This window comes from Eubalaena glacialis, chromosome 6 (genome assembly GCF_028564815.1).
Source record: "Eubalaena glacialis isolate mEubGla1 chromosome 6, mEubGla1.1.hap2.+ XY, whole genome shotgun sequence".
Classification (NCBI taxonomy): domain Eukaryota; kingdom Metazoa; phylum Chordata; class Mammalia; order Artiodactyla; family Balaenidae; genus Eubalaena; species Eubalaena glacialis.
In genome coordinates this window covers 111575777-111595584 of record NC_083721.1, presented here as the reverse complement: position 1 = coordinate 111595584, position 19808 = coordinate 111575777, and positions in this window count along the sequence as shown.

The following is a 19808-nucleotide window of genomic DNA, read 5'->3' as shown; positions in this document are numbered from 1 at the left end:
TCATGAGTACTGGTCTTCCATTTTGTTCTTTTAGGTCAATAATTTCTTGCATCTTAAATCTCACATGGTAAGTGCCATGAAATAATGATTATGGATATCGCTATATTGATAAAGAAGTTAATGAGAAATTAGACTCTGAAGCATTCAGGTGAAAACTGATACATCGTAACTATCTGAAAATTATGTTTTGTTTATTTGTTTGTATCCATATGTGTGCCAAAAAAATAAGGAAATGGAAGATGAAAGAGCAGTAAAAGCTTAGAAATCCTCTGCCTTTATTTATATCCATCAAAAAATGTTTTCAAAATAAATATAAAATGGCAAAATAGGGGGAGACCTTAAAGATGGCAGAGGAGTAAGATGTGGAGATCGACTTCCTCCCCGCAATTACATCAAAAATACATCTACATGTTGAACAACTCCTGCAGAACACCTACTGAATGCTGGCAGAAGACCTCAGACTTCCCAAAAGGCAAGAAACTCCCCACGTACCTGGGTAGGGCAAAAGAAAAAAGAAAAAACAGAGACAAAAGAATATGGACTGAACATGCTCCTCTGGGAGGGAGCTGTGAAGGAGGAAAAGTTTCCACACACTAGGAAGCCCCTTCACTGGCGGAGATGGGGGGGTGGGCAGGGGAGAAGCTTTGGAGCCACAGAGGAGAGCGCAGCAACAAGGGCAAAGTGGAGAGATTCCCGCACAGAGGATCAGTGCTGATCAGCACTCACCAGCCTGAGAGGCTTGTCTGCTCACCTGCCGGCTGGGACTTGGGGCGCTGGGAGTTGAGGCTCCAGCTTCAGAGGTCAGATCCCAGGGAGAGGACTGGGGTTGGCTGCGCGAACACAGCCTGAAGGGGGCTAGTGTGCCACAACTAGCTGGGAGGGAGTCCGGGAAAAAGTCTGGAACTGTCTAAGAGGCAAGAGAACATTGTTTCGGGGTGCACAAGGAGAGGGGATTCAGAGTACCGCCTAAATGAGCTCCAGAGATGGGCACGAGCCATGGCTATTGGCATGGACCCCAGAAACAGGCATGAAATGCTAACGCTGCTGCTGCAGCCACCAAGAAGCCTGTGTGTAAGCACAGGTCACTATCCACACCTCCCCTCCTGGGACCCTGTGCAGCCTGCCACTGCCAGGGTCCTGTGATCCAGGGACAGCTTCCCCGGGAGAACACACGACGCGCCTCAGGCTGGTGCAATGTCACACTGGCCTCTGTCGCTGCGGGCTTGCCCCACATTCTGTACCCCTCCCTCCCCCCCAGCCTGAATGAGCCAGAGCCCCCAAATCAGCTGCTCCTTTAACCCCATACTGTCTGAGCAGGAACAGATGCCAGAGGACAACTTATACCAGAGGCAGGGCCAAATCCAAAGTTGAAGCCCAGGAGCTGTACGAACAAAGAAGAGAAAAGGAAATTTCTCCCAGGAGCCTCAGGAGCAGTGGATTAAATCTCCACAATCAACTTGATGTACCCTGCATCTCTGGAATACCTGAAAAGACAACTAATCATCCCAAAATTGAGGTGGTGGACTTTGGGAGCAACTGTAGACTTGGGGTTTCCTTTCTGAATCTAATTTGTTTCTGGTTTTATGTTTATCTTAGTTTAGTATTTAGAGTTTATTATCATTGGTAGATTTGCTTATTGATTTGTTTGCGCTCTTCCTTTTTTTTATATGAAGATTTTTTTTTTCCTTTTTCTCTTTTTGTGAGTGTGTATGTGTATGCCTCTTTGTGTGATTTTCTCTGTATAGCTTTGCTTTTACCGTTTGTCCTAGGGTTCTGTCTTTCCATTTTTTTGTGTGTGTATTTGTTTTTTTTAGTATACTTTCTACCTCTTGTTATCATTGGTGGATTTGTTTTTTGGTTTGGCTGCTCTCTTCTTTCTTTCTTTATTTTTATTACTTTTTAATTTTTTTTATTTTAAATAATTGTTTTTATTTTAATTATTTTATTTTATTTTTCTTTCTATCTTTCTTTCTTTTTTCCTCTCTTTTCTTCAGAGCTGTGTGGCTGACAGGGTCTTGGTGCTCCGGCCAGGTGCCAGGCCTGTGCCTCTGAGGTGGGAGAGTCGAGTTCAGGACACTGGTCCACCAGAGACCTCCCGGCTCCATGTAATATCAAATGGCAAAGCTCTCCCAGAGATCTCCATCTCAATGCTAAGACCCAGCTCCACTCAACGACCAGCAAGCTACAGTGCTGGACACCCTATGACAAGCAACTAGCAAGACAGGAACACAACCCCACCCATTAGCAGAGAGGGTGCCTAAAATCATAATAAGGTCACAGACACCCCAAAACACACCACCAGATGAGGTCCTGCCCACCAGAAAGACAAGATCCAGCCCACCAGAAAGACAAGATCCAGCCTCATGCACCAGAACACAGGCACCAGTCCCCTCCACCAGGAAGCCTACACAACCCACTGAACTAACCTTAGCCACTGGGGGCAGACACCAAAAACAATGGGAACTATGAACTTGCAGCCTGTGAAAAGGAGATGCCAAACACAGTAAGTTAGGCAAAATGAGATGACAGAGAAACACACAGCAGATGAAGGAGCAAGGCAGAAACCCACTAGAACAAACATATGAAGAGGAAATAGGCAGTCTACCTGAAAAAGAATTCAGAGCGATGATAGTAAAGATGATCCAAAATCTCAGAAATAGACTGGAGAAAATACACGAAACATTTAACAAGGACCTAGAACTGAAGAGCAAACAAACAATGATGAACAACACAATACATGAAATTTAAAATTCTCTATTAGGAATCAAGAGCACAATAAATGAGGCAGAAGAACTAGTAAGTGACCTGGAAGATAAAATAGTGGAAATAACTACCGCACAGCAGAATAAAGAAAAAAGAATTGAGGACAGTCTCAGAGACCTCTGGGACAACATTAAATGCACCAACATTTGAATTATAGGGGTCCCAAAAGAAGAAGAGAAAAAGAAAGGGACTGAGAAAATGTTTGAAGAGATTATAGTTGAAAACTTCCCTAATATGGGAAAGGAAATAGTCAATCAAGTCCAGGAAGCACAGAGAGTCCCATACAGGATAAATCCAAGGAGAAACATGCCAAGACACATATTAATCAAACTATCAAAATTAAAAGCAAAGAAAAAATATTAAAAGCAGCAAGGTAAAAGAAACAACATTCAAGGGAATCCCAATAAGATTAACAGCTGATCTTTCAGCAGGAACTCTGCAAGCCATAAGGGAGTGGCAGGACATATTTAAAGTGATGAAAGGGAAAAACCTACAACCAACATTACTCTAGCCAGCAAGGATGTCATTCAGATTCAACGGAGAAATTAAAACCTTTACAGACAAGCAAAAGTTAAGAGAATTCAGCACCACAAAACCAGCTTTACAACAAATACTAAAGGAACTTCTCTAGGCAGGAAACACAAGAGAAGGAAAATACCTACAAAAGCAAACCCAAAACAATTAAGAAAATAGTAATAGGAACATACATATCATTAATTACCTTAAGTGTAAATGGATTAAATGCTCCAACCAAAAGACATAGACTGGCTAAATGGATACAAAAACGAGACTCATATATATGCTGTCTACAAGAGACCCACTTCAGACTTAGGGACACATACAGACTGAAAGTGAGGGGATGGAAAAAGATATTCTATGCAAATGGAAATCAAAAGAAAACTGGAGTAGCAATACTCATATCAGACAAAATAGACTTTAAAATAAAGACTATTAGAAGAGGCAGGGAAGGACACTACATAATGATCAAGGGATCAATCCAAGAAGAAGATATAACAGTTGTAAATATTTATGCACCCAACATAGGAGCACCTCAATACATAAGGCAAACACTCACAGCCATAAAAGGGGAAATCAACAGTAACGAAATCATAGTAGGAGACATTAACACCCCACTTTCACCAATGGACAGATCATCCAAAATGAAAATAAATAAGGAAATAAAAGCTTTAAATGATACATTAAACAAGATGGACTTAATTGATATTTATAGAACATTCTATCCAAAAACAACAGAATACACTTTCTTCTCAAGTGCTCATGGGACATTCTCCAGGATAGATCATAGCTTGGGTCACAAATCAAGCCTTGGCAAATTTAATAAAATTGAAATTGTATCAAGTATCTTTTCTGACCACAACACTATGAGACTAGATATCAATTACAGGAAAAAATCTGTAAAAAATACAAACATATGGAGGCTAAACAATACACTACTAAATAACCAAGAGATCACTGAAGGAATCAAAGAGGGTATCAAAATATACCTAGAAACAAATGACAATGAAAACACAACAACCCAAAACCTATGGGATGCAGCAAAAGCAGTTCTAAGAGGGAAGTTTATAGCAATACAATCCTACCTCAAGAAACAAGAAACATCTCAAATAAACAACCTAAACTTACACCTAAAGCAATTAGAGAAAGAAGAACAAAAAAACCCCAAAGTTAGCAGAAGGAAAGAAATCATAAAGATCAGATCAGAAATAAATGAAAAAGAAATGAAGGAAACAATAGCAAAGATCAATAAAACTAAAAGCTGGTTCTTTGAGAAGATAAACAAAATTGATAAACCATTAGCTAGACTCATCAAGAAAACAAGGGAGAAGACTCAGATCAATAGAATTAGAAATGAAAAAGGAGAGTAACAACTGACACTGCAGAAATACAAAGGACCATGAGAGATCACTACAAACAACTATATGCCAATAAAATGGACAACCTGGAAGAAATGGACAATTTCTTAGAAAAGCACAACCTTCCAAGACTGAACCATGAAGAAACAGAAAACATAAACAGACCAATCACAAGCACTGAAATTGAGACTGTGATTCAAAATCTTCCAACAAACAAAAGCCCAGGACCAGATGGATTCACAGGTGAATTCTACTAAACATTTTGAGAAGAGCTAACACCTATCCTTCTTAAACTCTTCCAAATAAAAGACCCCGAACAGCCAAAACGATCTTGAGAAAGAAAAACAGAGCTGGAGGAATCAGGCTCCAGGACTTCAGACTATACCACAAAGCTACAGTAATCAAGACAACATTGTACTAGCACAAAAACAGGAATATAGATCAATGGAACAGGATAGGAAGCCCAGAGATAAACCCACGCACATACAGTCACCTTATTTTTGATAAAGGAGGCAAGAATATACAGTGGAGAGAAGACAGCCTCTTCAATAAGTGGTGCTGGGAAAACTGGACAGCTGCATGTAAAAGAATGAAATTAGAATACTTCCCAATACCATACACAAAAATAAACTCAAAATGGATTAAAGACCTAAATGTAAGGGCAGACACTATCAAACTCTTAGAGGAAAACATAGGCGGAACGCTCTATGACATAAATCACAGCAAGATCCTTTTTGACCCGCTTCCTAGAGAAAGGGAAATAAAAACAAAAATAAACAAATGGGACCTAATGAACTTAAAAGCTCTTGCACAGCAAAGGAAACCATAAACAAGATGAAAAGACAACCCTCAGAATGGGAGAAAGTATTTGCAAGTGAAGCAACTGATAAAGGATTAATCTCTAAAATTTACAAGCAGCTCATGCAGCTCAATAACAAAAAAACAAACAACCCAATCCAAAATTGGGCAGAAGACCTAAATACACATTTCTCACAGAAGATATACAGATTGCCAACAAACACATGAAAGGATGCTCAACATCACTAATCATTAGTGAAATGCAAATCAAAACTACAATGAGGTATCACCTCACACCAGTCAGAATGGCCATCATCAAAAAATCTACAAACAATAAATGCTGGAGAGGGTGTGGAGCAAAGGGAACCCTCTTGCACTGTTGGTGGGAATGTAAATTGATACAGCCACTATAGAGAACAGTATGGAGGTTCCTCAAAAAACTAAAAATAGAACTACCATACGACCCAGCAATCCCACTACTGGGCATATACCCTGAGAAAACCATAATTCAAAAAGAGTCATGTACCACATTGTTCATTGCAGCACTATTTACAATAGCCAGGACATGGAAGCAACCTAAGTGTCCATCGACAGATGAATGGATAAAGAAGATGTGGCATGTATATACAATGGAATATTACTCAGCCATAAAAACAAATTGAGTTATTTGTAGTGAGGTGGATGGACCTAGAGTCTGTCATACAGAGTGAAGTAAGTCAGAAAGAAAAACAAATACCGTACGCTAACACATATGTATGGAATCTAAAAAAAAAAAAAAAAGGTTCTGAAGGACCTAAGGGCAGGACAGGAATAAAGACGCAGACGTAGAGAATAGACTTGAGGACACGGGGAGGGGGAAGTGTAAGCTGGGACGAAGTGAGAGAGTGGCATGGTCATATATACACTACTAAATGTAAAATAGATAGCTCGTGGGAAGCAGCCTCATAGCAGAGGGAGATCAGCTCGGTGCTTTGTGTCCACCTAGAGGGGTGGGATAGGGAGGGTGAGAGGGAGATGCGAGAGGGAGGAGATATGGGGATATATGTATACGTATAGCTGATTCACTTTGTTATAAAGCAGAAACTAACACACCATTGTAAAGCAATTTTACTCCAATAAAGATGTTTTAAAAAAATAGATATAGGGATAGTCAGGCTGTCTATTATTTCCTTGATTGAATTTTAATAGTTTGTGTCTTTCAGAGAATTATTCTATTTAGCATATTTTATAAAAATATGGGCATAAAGATGCTTTCAGTACTCCGTTATCCTCTTTCAAAAAATTTTTTTAAATCCACTTTTATTGAGATATAATTGACTTACAGCAATGCATTTGACTTACAAATAATGTGAAATTATTACAATAAGTTTTGTTAACATTTGTCATCTCATATAGATAGAAAAGGAAAAGAAAAAGAAAAAAAAATTTTTCCGTGTGTGAGAACTCTTATGATCTACTTTCCTATACCATATAGATGTGTTAACCATAGTCACTGTGTTTTGTATTATATCCCTAGTACTTATTTATATTATAACTGCAAGTTTGTAACTTTTGACCACATTCATACAATTTCCCCTCCTTATCTTTGATCCTTCATACTTATTCTATAAACTGTGTCAAAACTGGATAGTGAAAGCATTCATCCATCATTCATTCCAAGAAAATATCTAGTGAGCACCTATTCTCTACCAGGCTTGATACAAAATCAGATCGGCCTATGTTCTTTATTGATTTAAATTTTAAATAAAAATACAGATTTTTTAAATGTACCAGAAAAAATAATAAAATAAAATAAAATAAAATGGCAAAATATGGTATTAAAACAAGGAAATATTTTGTAAAGTATTCTCTGCAGAGTTTGCCATCTCAATTTATAACATCAATAAAGATTAATAGCAATAATCCTTAAATTTTAAAAAATTCACCTAAATAGATCTTCAATCATTACCTTTTATGAAGATATCCCTATAAAGATATTATGAAAGCATCTTACATGTTATCTCTTTTATTGAAATATAATTCACATACAACAAAATTTGTCATTTTGAAGTGTACAATTCAATGGTTTTAGAATATTCACAAAGTTGTACAACTCTTTGATGGATTGAATGGTGGTCCCCCAAGAAATAAGTCCACCTGGAACCAGTGAATGTGACCTTAAGATTGCAGTTAAATTAGTTAAGGATCTCAAGATGAAATCATCCTGGATTATCCCAGTGGGCCCTAAACCAATGACAAGTGTTCTTGTAAGAAGACACAAAGGAGAAAAAACACAGAGGAGAAAGTGTTGTTAAGATGGAGGGAAGTCCCTGGTGGGTCAGTGGTTAGGACTCCGCAATTCCACTGCAGGGGGCATGGGTTCAATTCCTGGTTGGGGCAACAAAGATTCCGCATGCTGTGTGTCATGGCCAAAAAAAAAAAAAAAAAGATGGAGGCAGAACTACTCACAATAGCCAAGATGTGGAAACAACCTAAATGTCCATTGACAGATGAACGGATAAAGAAGATGTGGTATATATATACAATGGACTATTACTCAGCCATAAAAGAGAATGAAATAATGCCATTTGCAGCAACATGGATGGACCTCGAGATCATCATTCTAAGTGAGGTAAGTCAGAAAGAGAAAGACAAATACCTAAGAGATCACTAATATGTGGAATCTAAAATATGACACAAATGAACCTATCTATGAAACAGAAATAGAATCACAGACATAGAGGAATAGACTGGTGGTTGCCAAGACAGAGGGGGATGGGAGAGGGATGGATTGGAATTTTGGGATTAGCAGATGCAAACTGGTATATATAGAATGGATAAACAACAAGGTCCTAATGTATAGCACAGGGAATTATATTCAATATCCTGTGATAAACCATAATGGAGAAGAATATGAAAAAGAATATATATATATGTATAACTGAGTCACTTCACTGTACAGCAGTAATTAACACATTGTAAATCAACTATACTTCAATAAAATAAAAACCTTTTTAATTAAAAAAAAAAAAGATGGAGGCAGAGATTAGAGTGTCCACAAGCCAAGGAATGCCAAGAATTTCCAGCAGCCATTAAAAGCTAGGAAAGAGGCAGTGAATGGATTCTCCCTCAGAGCCTCTACAGAAAGAACCAACACTGCTGACATCTTGATTTCAGACTTCTGGCCTCCAGAACTGTGAGAGAATAAATTTCTGTTGTTTTAAGCCACCAAGTTTATGGCAATCTGCCACACAGCCCTAGGAAACTAACACAAATCCTTACCACTATCTAATTCCAGAATATTTTCATCACCCCTCAAATAAACCATTAGCAGTCCTGCCCATCCCCCACACCCAGCAACCACTAATCTACTTCTGTCTCTGTGGATCTATTCTGTATATTTAATATAAATGGAATCATACAATATGTGGCCTTTTGTTCCTAGCTTCTTTCATTTAACTTAACGTTTTCAAGGTCCACTAGAGTCTGTCACACAGAGTGAAGTAAGTCAGAAAGAGAAAAACAAATACCGTATGCTAACACATATATATGGAATCTAAAAAAAAAAATCGTTCTGAAGAACTAGGGCCAGGACAGGAATAAAGACACAGACGTAGAGGGTGGACTTGAGGACACGGGGAGGGGGAAGGGTAAGCTGGGACGAAGTGAGAGAGGGGCATGGACATATATACACTCCCAAATGTAAAATAGATAGCTAGTGGGAAGCAGCCGCAAAGCACAGGGAGATCAGCTCGGTGATTTGTGACCACATAGAGGGGTGGGATAGGGAGGGTGGGAGGGAGATACAAGAGGGAGGAGATATGGGGATATATGTATATGTATAGCTGATTCACTTTTTTATAAAGTAGAAACTAACACACCATTGTAAAGCAATTATACTCCAATAAAGATGTTTAAAATTTTTTTAATAAAAAAATTAATTAAAAAAAATGTTTTTAAGGTCCATCCATGGTGTAGCATTTATTAGTACTTCATTCCTTTTTTTGGTTGAATAATATTCTATTATAGGGCTACACCATATTTTTTTCACCTGTTCATCAACTGGTGTACATTTATGTTATTTCCACTTTTTGGCTACTATGAATAATGCTGCGATGATCGTTCACATGCAAGTTTTTTAATGGACATGTTTTCAATTCTCTATGGTATATCATATACCAAATTGTCTTGGGTATTTACATATTCATTTCATCTTGGTTATCTGTTTGTTGCCATATAATTGTTCATAGTATTTACTTATAATCCTTTTATTCCTTTTAACATTTGTCAATTTTGTTGATCTGGTTAAAGAACCAACTTTTGGTTTTGTTGATTTTCTCTATTGGTTTTCTCTTTTCAACTGGTTATTTCCACTCTAATCTTTATTATTTCCTTTCTTATGCTTATTTTGGGTTTACTTTGCTCTTCTTTATCTAGTTTCTTAAGGTGAAAAGTTGGGTCATTTATTTGAGATCTTTCTTCTTTGTTAATATAAGCATTTACAGCTACAAATTTCTCTCTGAACACTGCTTTAGCTGCACTCCATAATGTTGTGTTTTTGTTTTCATTCATATCAAAGTATTTTCTAATTTCCCTTGTGATTTCTCCTTTCACCCACTGAATATCTAGAAGTGTGTTGTTTGACATCCACATATTTGTGAATTTCCCAAAATCCCTTTTATTAATTATTCCTAATTTCATTCCATGTAATTAGAGAACATATGATTTCAGTCCTTTTAAATTTAGTGACATTTGTTTTATGGCCTAACATATGGTCTATCCTAAAGAATATTCCATATTCATTTGAGAAAAATGTGTATTCTACTTTTTGGGGGTGGAGTGTTCTATGGTGTTAGGTCTGGATGATTTTTAATATTGTTTAATATTTTTAATATTGTTCATGTCTTCTATTTCCTTGTTGGTCTTCTATTTCCTTCTATTTCCTTGCAAACACTAGTTTGCAAGCCATTAGTGTTGTTAAATTGTCTATTTCTTCCTTCTATTCTATCACATTTTTCTTCCTTTGGGCGCTCTGTCATTAAGTGCATATATATGTCTATGATTATTGTTTGTTTCCTTGATGGATTGATGCTTTCATCATTATAAAGTGTTTTTCTTTGTGTCTAGTAACAAATTTTGTCTTATAGTCTATTTTGTCTCCTGCTAATGTAGCTACTCCAGCTCTCATTTGGCTACTGTTTGCATAATATATCTTTTTCTACCCTTTTACTTTCAATCTATTTGTGTCTTTGAATCTGAAGAGTGTCTTTTATAGACAACACATAGTTGGATCATGCTTTTTTATCCATTTTGCCAATCTCTGCCTTTTAATCCTTTATATTTAATGTAATTACCAATAAGATAGGACTTATGTCTGCCCTTTTCCTATGTTTTTTATACGTCTTATGTCTTTTTTGTTCCTCTATTCATCCACTTCTGCTTCTTTTGTGTTAAATATTTTGTTTGGTTTTCAAAACTACTGTAGAGCTGGGAAAAGGGAGATGAAAATAGGGCAAGTTAAAATACTACAAAGCTCAATGCTCGTACCAAGATTCAGCTGTTTTTCTTGAATACTCCTTCAATTGTTGCAAGCCTTTGGTTAACCAGAGCTCGTTTCAGAACCTTAGTGGTGGGGTTGAGGGGGGTGTGGTTCCTGACACAGTTGGGTATTGGGTCCGGGGTGTCCCAAAGGTTGGGTTGGCCTACTAGTAGGCAAGGCCAGGGCCCAGCTGGTCCCAGCGTAGGGGCTGGCATGCATTTTGGGATCACAGTTTTCTTGGGTCTGGTGTCTGCCCTCTGGTGGGCAGGGCAGTGTCTAGAGGTGACTGTGAGCTTTTTAGTCTTTTTTGGGGGGAGGGGGGTGCCATGTGGCATGTGGGATCTTAGTTCCCATACCAGGGATCAAACCCATGCCTCTTGCAGTGGAAGTGTGGAGTCCTAACCACTGGATCACCAGGGAATTCCCCTGGGCTCTTTAGTCTTTAGACAGCCTAGCTGCTGATGGGCAGGGCCACATCCCCACCCAGTTAGTTATTTGGCCTGAGGGGTCCCATCACTGGTGCCTACAGGCTGTTGGGTGGGGCCAAGTCATGGCACTAATGAGCTAGAGGGAGGGTCGAGCACCCCAGCCCCAGCTTCTACGTGGTAGAACAATCTCCCAAATATGGCTGCCACCCAATATGGTTGCCCCTGGTGTCCATGTCTCCAGAGTGAGGGAGCCAGCCCCTGCCTCTCCAGAAGACTCTCCAAGACCAGCAGGTAGGTCTGACTCAGGCTCCTATCAAATTACTACTTTTGCCCTGGGTCCCGGTGCCTGAGATTTTGTGTGCACCCTTTAAGAGTGAAGTCTCTCACAGATGTAGGGAACAAACATATGGACACCAAGGGGGGAAAGCAGGGGTGGGGGGAGATGAATTGGGAGATTGGGATTGATATATATTTTTTAAAAAAAGAATGAAGTCTCTATTTCCCTCAGTCCTGTGGGGCTCCTGCAACTAAGCCCCACTGGTCTTCAAAGCCAAATGCTATGGGGGCTCATCTTCCCGGCGCTGGAAACCTGGGCTGAGGAGCCTGACGTGGGGTCAGAACTCTCACTCCTGTGAGAGAACCTATGCAATACAAGTACTCTCCAGTTCGTGTGTCACCCACAGGGGGCAGGGGAGGGGCGTAATGCTATTTGAATGTATCACGAGTCTGCACCCCTACCTGTCTCGTTGTGGTTCCTTCTTTATGTATTTAGTTATAGGAGATATTTTCTAATTTTGGTATGCTCGTGAGAGGAGGTGAGCTGAGGGTCTTTGGGCTCCGCCATCTTGGGCGCTCCTTGTGCCTGCGCCTCTGTGGCGCCGGGTTCAGACTGAGTGTGGTGGGATGCCCACGCTTCACAGAGAAGCAGCAGAGGTGCCTGACTCCACACGCGGCTGGCCCCGCCCCTCGCGTCCTCTCCCCACGCGCCTGCGCTATTTGGAGGGTGTGCAGACCACTGGCCATATCTGCTTGCTGCTTCTGTAAGTCTAGAATCAGAGAATGTTACAGCTTTAAGGAACCTCTGAGTCCAGCTCCATCATTTCACAGATGAAGAAAATAATGCCCAAGGGAATTAAAATCCCAGCCTTAGTTCCTAGAAAACCCAGAGCCACAACTAAGGCTCTCCTGAGTTTCAACTCATGTGATTTTGCCATTACAAAATTCTTTCAGTTAAACGTACATCCTCACAAGATAACATCAGCTACTCAAATTAACCTTATAACACTCAACTGTTAACAGCCATTCAAAACTTGGCCCATAAAACTTCAATTATCCTTGTACTGTCAACTACTTCCTGCTACCCATGGCTTTGTAACTTCTTCCCATTTAAATTTTATGACTTAAACTTCTTCTTACACCTGCGCTAAGCCTCCATATAAATACAGATTTTCATATAGATTCCACCTCACAAAAGGATTAAAGAGGAAAGACTCTCTCTCTCTCTCTCTCTCTCTCTCTCTCTCTCTCTCTCTCTCTATATATATATATATATATATATATATATACTCTATTTCTTTTCTATGTGCTGATTATTTCTGTTAAATTCCACCTAGAGCAAGGTTTCCTTTTACGATTCCTCTAAATGACATCTCAAGTTACTTATAACAAGTCAGAGAGAGAGACTGTTCACACCACCACTCCACACCCCACCCTGAGTCAATCCTATAGATCTTATAGGCTCTGAGACAGAGAGTCATGGGAGGGTCACTTAATTGAAGTGACTGCATTTAGACCTGTCCTACTAGACCATGTCAGACCTACAGTGCAGTCCAACCTCAGTCACATGCACTCACAGAAAAGGAGGCACCTGGAACCCAAATACCACTTATAATGGACTTCATATAATTTTTCACACCATATTAACCTTAATGCATTTTTCTCTAGGCTGATCATAAAATCCATATTTACCAAACAGATAGCCCTGGCAGCCGCCCAGTCTCCCACCCCTAACCTGCTCAGCCCCAGCCTTGCCCATGACAGCCCAGTCTCAGCCTCTGAATATCAGTGAGGACTTACTTATAATTAGTTTGTCCTCGTTCTTTTGCTGTTGTTGTTGTTTGTTTTTTCTCTTCTTCCTCAAAAGAACAGACATCTCTCTTCCTATTCAAAGCTAACAACAGTTCCACTTGTAACCTCACTTCATTCCCTTCCATTTCCCCTTTCTATGAATTGTACTTTTTCCGTTAACCTCTACCTTGCTCCTGACCCCTCTCATTTGCCTTCAAACCTGTTCAATTCTCCCTAAATAAATGAATAAATAGTTCTCAAGGAATAGACCGAAATATCTTCTTTGTTCATGCACTCACCCCTGATTCTTTATAATTTGGCTTCTGTCTTCAGCTATTTTATTGGCTTTGCACACCTAGACATCAAAAATTACCTCGGGATCACCAAATCCAATGCTCTTCTCCTTTGTGCCACCTCCACACCTAAGCAGTTACCAATTCCTATGCCTTCTCTCTCTTCAAAGTATCTAATGCTTATTTCCTCCTTCCTGCTCCGGCTACAACTATCCTACAACCAGTCAAATATACACCATTCTCTCCAACCTGGAGTTTACTTTTCCTGTTTCTAACTATTGAAATGCAATCCCATGCTTTAAAACCTTTCAAGAATGCCCACAGACTGAAGGTCAGCATTCTATCTTCCTCATCCTTGAATTTTCCATATACACCTATTACTGCCACCATAAATGCCTCATACATAAGGCATTTAATCAAGGTCTGGAGACTGATTGACTTGTATAAGGGGAGGGCTCCTCGGAAATACTGTTCTTAGCAAGGAAAAGCTCTCCTGAGATGAGATGTCTGTTGTGGGACAGCCACACAGCGGATAACCCACCTGCAGATTGTTAAGAATCATGTGGATTCAAGCAGCTGCCTATTTTATTGCCCTCATGCCCAGAACATTCTTTCATTCCAATACGGAGCCGAGTTTGAAAACTAGTTCTGAGTTTCAAATACTCCAAAAGATTTCCAAGTAACGCAAAAGGTAAGTTTTTGCTAACGTTACATCTTAAAAGCTGTAGACATTACTAACTAGCCCAGCACAGCACCACAGGCACCTGGAATAAATACAGTTAAGCATTGGTTACAACATGGAAAAAGACTCCTTAAGAGTCAGATTATTTCTGTATACTATTTCTGTTTTGGCCACTGATTTGCCTCATGACATTCTGTAAAGTAAGTGGAACCAAAGTGACAAAAACATTGGAATTGGCAATTCTTCTGTATAAACAAGTTTATACAATCTAGCTTTGCAAGCCTAAGGCTACTCTGATTTAAAAAAAAAAAAAAAAAGAGGTGGTCTTTAACTGAAAACATGTTTTTGTTATTGAGGACGTTTTTTATGTTATGGCAATGAATTATTCAATACCGAAAATAGCATAATGAAAAAAAGGTGAACATTTTTTAAAGACACCTACCTTCAGCATATACTATAACCATGACCCTTTAGGTATCATGTAATTCTGTAAAGCACAAAGTCATTAGAAGACATCATCATAATATCACTTTGTAATCAAATACTCTTCTAAAAAGTATTTAAAAGCCTTTTAATAATAATCTGTAGATACTTAAACAAATAAAATTTATTCCCCAAAAGCCACAATTACAATTACTCATTTTGTAAAACCCTTAAGCTTAAGAAAAATCAGAGGAGAATTGGAAACTTTTAAATTAGGTAGTGGAACTAAAAGAAATTAAACGAATGCTGCTCCTCCCAATTTCCCTTTTATTAGGCCATCTTGGGCAATCAGCTTATGAAACTAACCGTATCTATTACGCTCATTACAGAACAAAGACTAGGAAGGAAAGCTTTTTCTAAAATGGGAAAGAGGATTAAACAATGGCATAAGTATTGATAAATTCTGAAAATGGAGTGTATACAGAGCTACTGGGTATTTCAAATAGGCAAAAATATGTGTTTCAAGGCTTAGCACCAAGGCCCAAGTCATTAGTGTCACCCACTGTGAAGGTCATTCATGAGCTGCAGTACTCTGGCACCTCCTCAGTCACATACACACAGCATTTTGGAGTCAACTGGTGTATGAAAGGAATGTGGGCTTTAGAGTCAGACATCCAGATTCCAATCTTGAGTCCATCACTGACTACCTTTGTGACCTTGAGCAGAGTTCAGCCTCTTCACCTGCACAGAGGAATTAAAACCAACTTCAGAAGGTAGTTGCTAGAATTCAGTGAGATCATGTGTGAGGCACCTAACACACTTTCCTCTCCTCTTTGGAAAAGTGGTGGAAATGCAGCCTGGGAAATGACAGCTCCCAACATTAGAGGGTTAATAAGGAGAAGTTATTCTAAGCTGTTGGTTCAGGGATAGGCATCCTGTCCCAGACAGCCCATCAGCCCCACTAATGGGATTTAAAACAGTTGCTGCCTCTTCCTCAGTCGTGTAATGATTTCTGGACAGCCTGAGAGGCCCATTATCTGCAGTCCCTACTTCTGCTCTGTCTGGCGATAATGACTTCTTAGCACAACAGCAGGTCCGTGGTTTTCCACTTCCTGCTGCATCAGGGTGCAAAGGACCCTTGTTGAAGTCAAAGACAAATTGTCATCCCACCACAGAGGCCGATGGTCTGTGAAATACTGCCCACCGAATGCCACAAGAGCTCCTGGAGAGTTTTCCTCTAAGGCAGTTGTGCCCTCTGAGGGGTTTCCAGGGAGAACGTGAATATGATAGATGAGTGCTTTCCGGTGAGTAAATGCCATCCCAGCATCCCCAGAGGGCCTCTGAGGTTGATGTTGAGGTGCCAGGAACCTCCCCAGCCTCTGACTTGCTGTCTCATCCCACTCAGTTCTTTCAAACTGCCTGAAGAGCCCAAGGGCAAAAAAATAAAACAAAACAAACAAACAAACAAAAAATCAGTGTGTAAAAAAATGCCACAAAACTCTGATTTAAAAATCAATGCCCAGATGCGATCATTAACTTAGGTTCCTATTAGCGCTTTCTCCCTTATTCTTTGTATTCTTTATCTTACTGTTTTTATCTTGTTATGTATGTTACCTCAAATCCAGTTTAGTAGTAAGCAAGATATAAATCCTAAATAAATAAAACAAATAGGATAATAAATTAAGGGCTTCTACCAGGCTTGAGCAGATCCCAAAAGAATTCTTGGCATTAATCATGGAAAGAAACTCTCACCCAAATTAAGGAAGATATAACGTGTTCATTCTACAGTGTGATTTGTCAAATTAATGCTAATGTAGGACTGCAAATGAAAGAAAAAGGATGTACTTGGTTGTGGTTATAAAATGGATGCAAATGAAAGTTTTTAAATAGATCTGAAAGTAGAATAAAAACTTTCTCCTACAGTTAGATAGCTTCCTAAAAAATTTTCTCAACTGACTAATTTAAGGTAAATATCAAGTTTATTAAATAGTATCTCTTGCTTTAATAAACAAACTTGTATAGTTTAAAAACATTTACCTAGTGAAACTGAAAGTCGTGTCAAATGCTGATTGAATTTAAATGTACATTGTTATAACCACTGTTTTTTCTTTCTGTCTCTCTCTCTCTCTCTTTTTTTTATTTTTGGCTGCACCGGGTCTTTGTTGTGGCGCAGGCTCCAGAGTTCACAGACTCAGTAGTTGCGGGTGAGGGCTTAGTTGCCCCGAGGCATGTGGGATCTTAGTTAGCTGACCAGGGATTGAACCCACATCCCCTGCATTGGAAGGAGATTCTTAACCACTGGACCACCAGGGAAGTCCCTGGCATTATGTTTTAAGTGCCTGAAAAGGTTCATTCCTGTTGTTCCATTTCTGGGAATCTATCCTAAAGAAATAATCCCAAATTCAGGAAGAAATTATGCAGAAAGACATAACAGGAAAAAAAAATGAAAACAAGCTAAAAATGTCCTATTATAGGGAAATAGTTACATAAATTATGGCATGCCTCTATGATGAAATAGCAGAAATCATTAAAATTTTTTAGTGATATAGGAAAAGATAACTGAAAACAAGCAGAATTTAAAGAATTTAAAGTGTGTATACAGTATAAGATCAACTATGTAAAACAAACAGACAGAAGCATAAAAAATGTTAGTAGTAGTTAGAGTTATTGGTAACTTTAACTTTGTTATACATATTTTTCTAAAATTTCCAAGTTGTCTGCATGGGCATGAATTATATCTATAATCTAGAAAAATAATAATACTTATTTGTGAAAAATAATTGTGGTTAATTTGCAAAATAAAAAAATATTATTTTTACTGACTGACATAGCCTGTGCAGCCTTGGTCACCAGGCAACCTGGATCCAGAAGAGGATTGGCCAAGTAGAGGAGAGGGAAGTAAGCTAGGAATATGAGGGGTCTGCTGGGAAGGACCACCCAGCTAGAGGACTGGCCCCAAAGTGAATGGTCAGCTCCAAATCACTGGGTCCCACAGGGCAGGGTGAACTGAAGTGCAAGCTAGAGAGTCTGGTCTGGCCAGTAGAGCTACAGCATTGCTCAGAGCCTGCTAAGACCAGAAAACAAATCAATTGAAACTGACCAGAAATGACACAGACAATAGAATTAGCAGCTAAACATTAAAAATTATTATAACTATATTCTTTGTGTTCCAGAAGCAAGAAGAAAGATTAAATATGTTACATAAAAATGGGGAAGGTATAAAAAGGTCCAACTCAAACTTCTAGAGGTCAAAACTACAATGTCTAAAAAGAAAAATAATGGAATGGGATTAAAATTAACATTATACATTGCAGGGGGAAAAAAGATTAATGAACTTGAAGACACAGTAATAGAAACTACCCAACATGAAACAAAGAGAGAAAAAGACAAAGGAAAGAAGGAAGGAAGAGAGGAAAGAAGGAAGGGAGGATAGAAAATGAACAGAACAATTTTAAGTAACCTTATATACTAATAATTGGAGTCCCTAAAAATAAGGAAAGAGAGTGGGAGACAGAAGAAATAACTGAAGAAATAATGACCAAAATTCTCTCAAATATGATGAAAGCTATAAACCCTCAGATCCAAGTAGTTCAAATGCAGCTCAACAAACCCGGAGCACAAGAAAATTAAAGAAAAACATACCAAGGCACATCATATTTAAATTATCTTAAATCACTAATAAAAAGAAAAAAATTTAGGCAACCAGAAAAAAAAAAAAGACAATATGTTATATATGAGGAACAAAGATGAGGGAGATAGCAGATTTCTCATTGGAAGTAATGCAGAACAAAAGACAATGGAGCAATAATTTTGATGTATTTTTTTAGTCAACCTAGAGTTCTATACACAGCAAAAAGATCTTTAAATATGAAAAGAAAATAAAAACTTTTTCAGACGTGTAAACGCTGAAAGAATTTATCACCATAAGTCCTTCAGGCAGAAGGAAAATGATACCAGATGGAAGTACAGATTTACACAAAGGAAAGAAGAGCACCAGATATACAAGGGTTAACAGATCTTTTTTTTTATTTCTAAACCTGTTTAAAGGATAAGTGACTACTTAAAGCAGAAATGATAGCAAGGTATTGTTAGGTTTATAACTTATATAGAAATACAATGTAAGATATAAATAGCACAAAGCCCAGGAGGGGAGAAATGAAAGTATACTATTGCAAAGTTCTTATACTCTTGAGTCTGACATCAATATGTGAAGTGTGGCATCTCTAACTTATCACTATAAACCCTAAAGCAATTCTATAGCTAGTAAGCCATAACTAGTAAGTCATAAAAAATATTCAATCCAAATGGAGGCAAATAAAGAAGAATAAAAAACAGATGAGAAAATAGAAAATCTACTGGAAAATAGAAATTTTTCATTGTTAAATGGTAAACTTAAACCCAACTATAGCAATAATCACATTAAATGCTCTAAATATCCCAAATAAAAGCATCAGTTGTTAGACTGAATTTTTAAAAAGACTCAAATACAAAGATTAAAAGTAAAAGGATGAAGGAAGGGCTTCCCTGGTGGTGCAGTGGTTAAGAATCTGCCTGCCAACGCAGGGGACACAGGTTCGAGCTCTGGTCCAGGAAGATCCCACATGCCGCGGAGCAACTAAGCCCGTGCACCACAACTACTGAGCCTGCATTCTAGAGCTTGCGAGCCACAACTACTGAGCCCGTGTGCCACGAGTATTGAAGCCCGCATGCCTAGAGCCCATGCTCCACAACAAGAGAAGCCACCACAATGAGAAGCCTGTGCATCACTACGAAGAGTAGCCCCCACTCGCCGCAACCGGAGAAAAGCCCACATGCAGCAACGAAGACCCAACGCGGCCAAAAATAAAATAAATAAAATTAATTAATTAATTAACTTTAAAAAAGGATGAAGGAAAATATACTATGCTAACAATGATTTTAAAACCTGGAGTAGCTATAATAATATCAGACATAGTAAATATT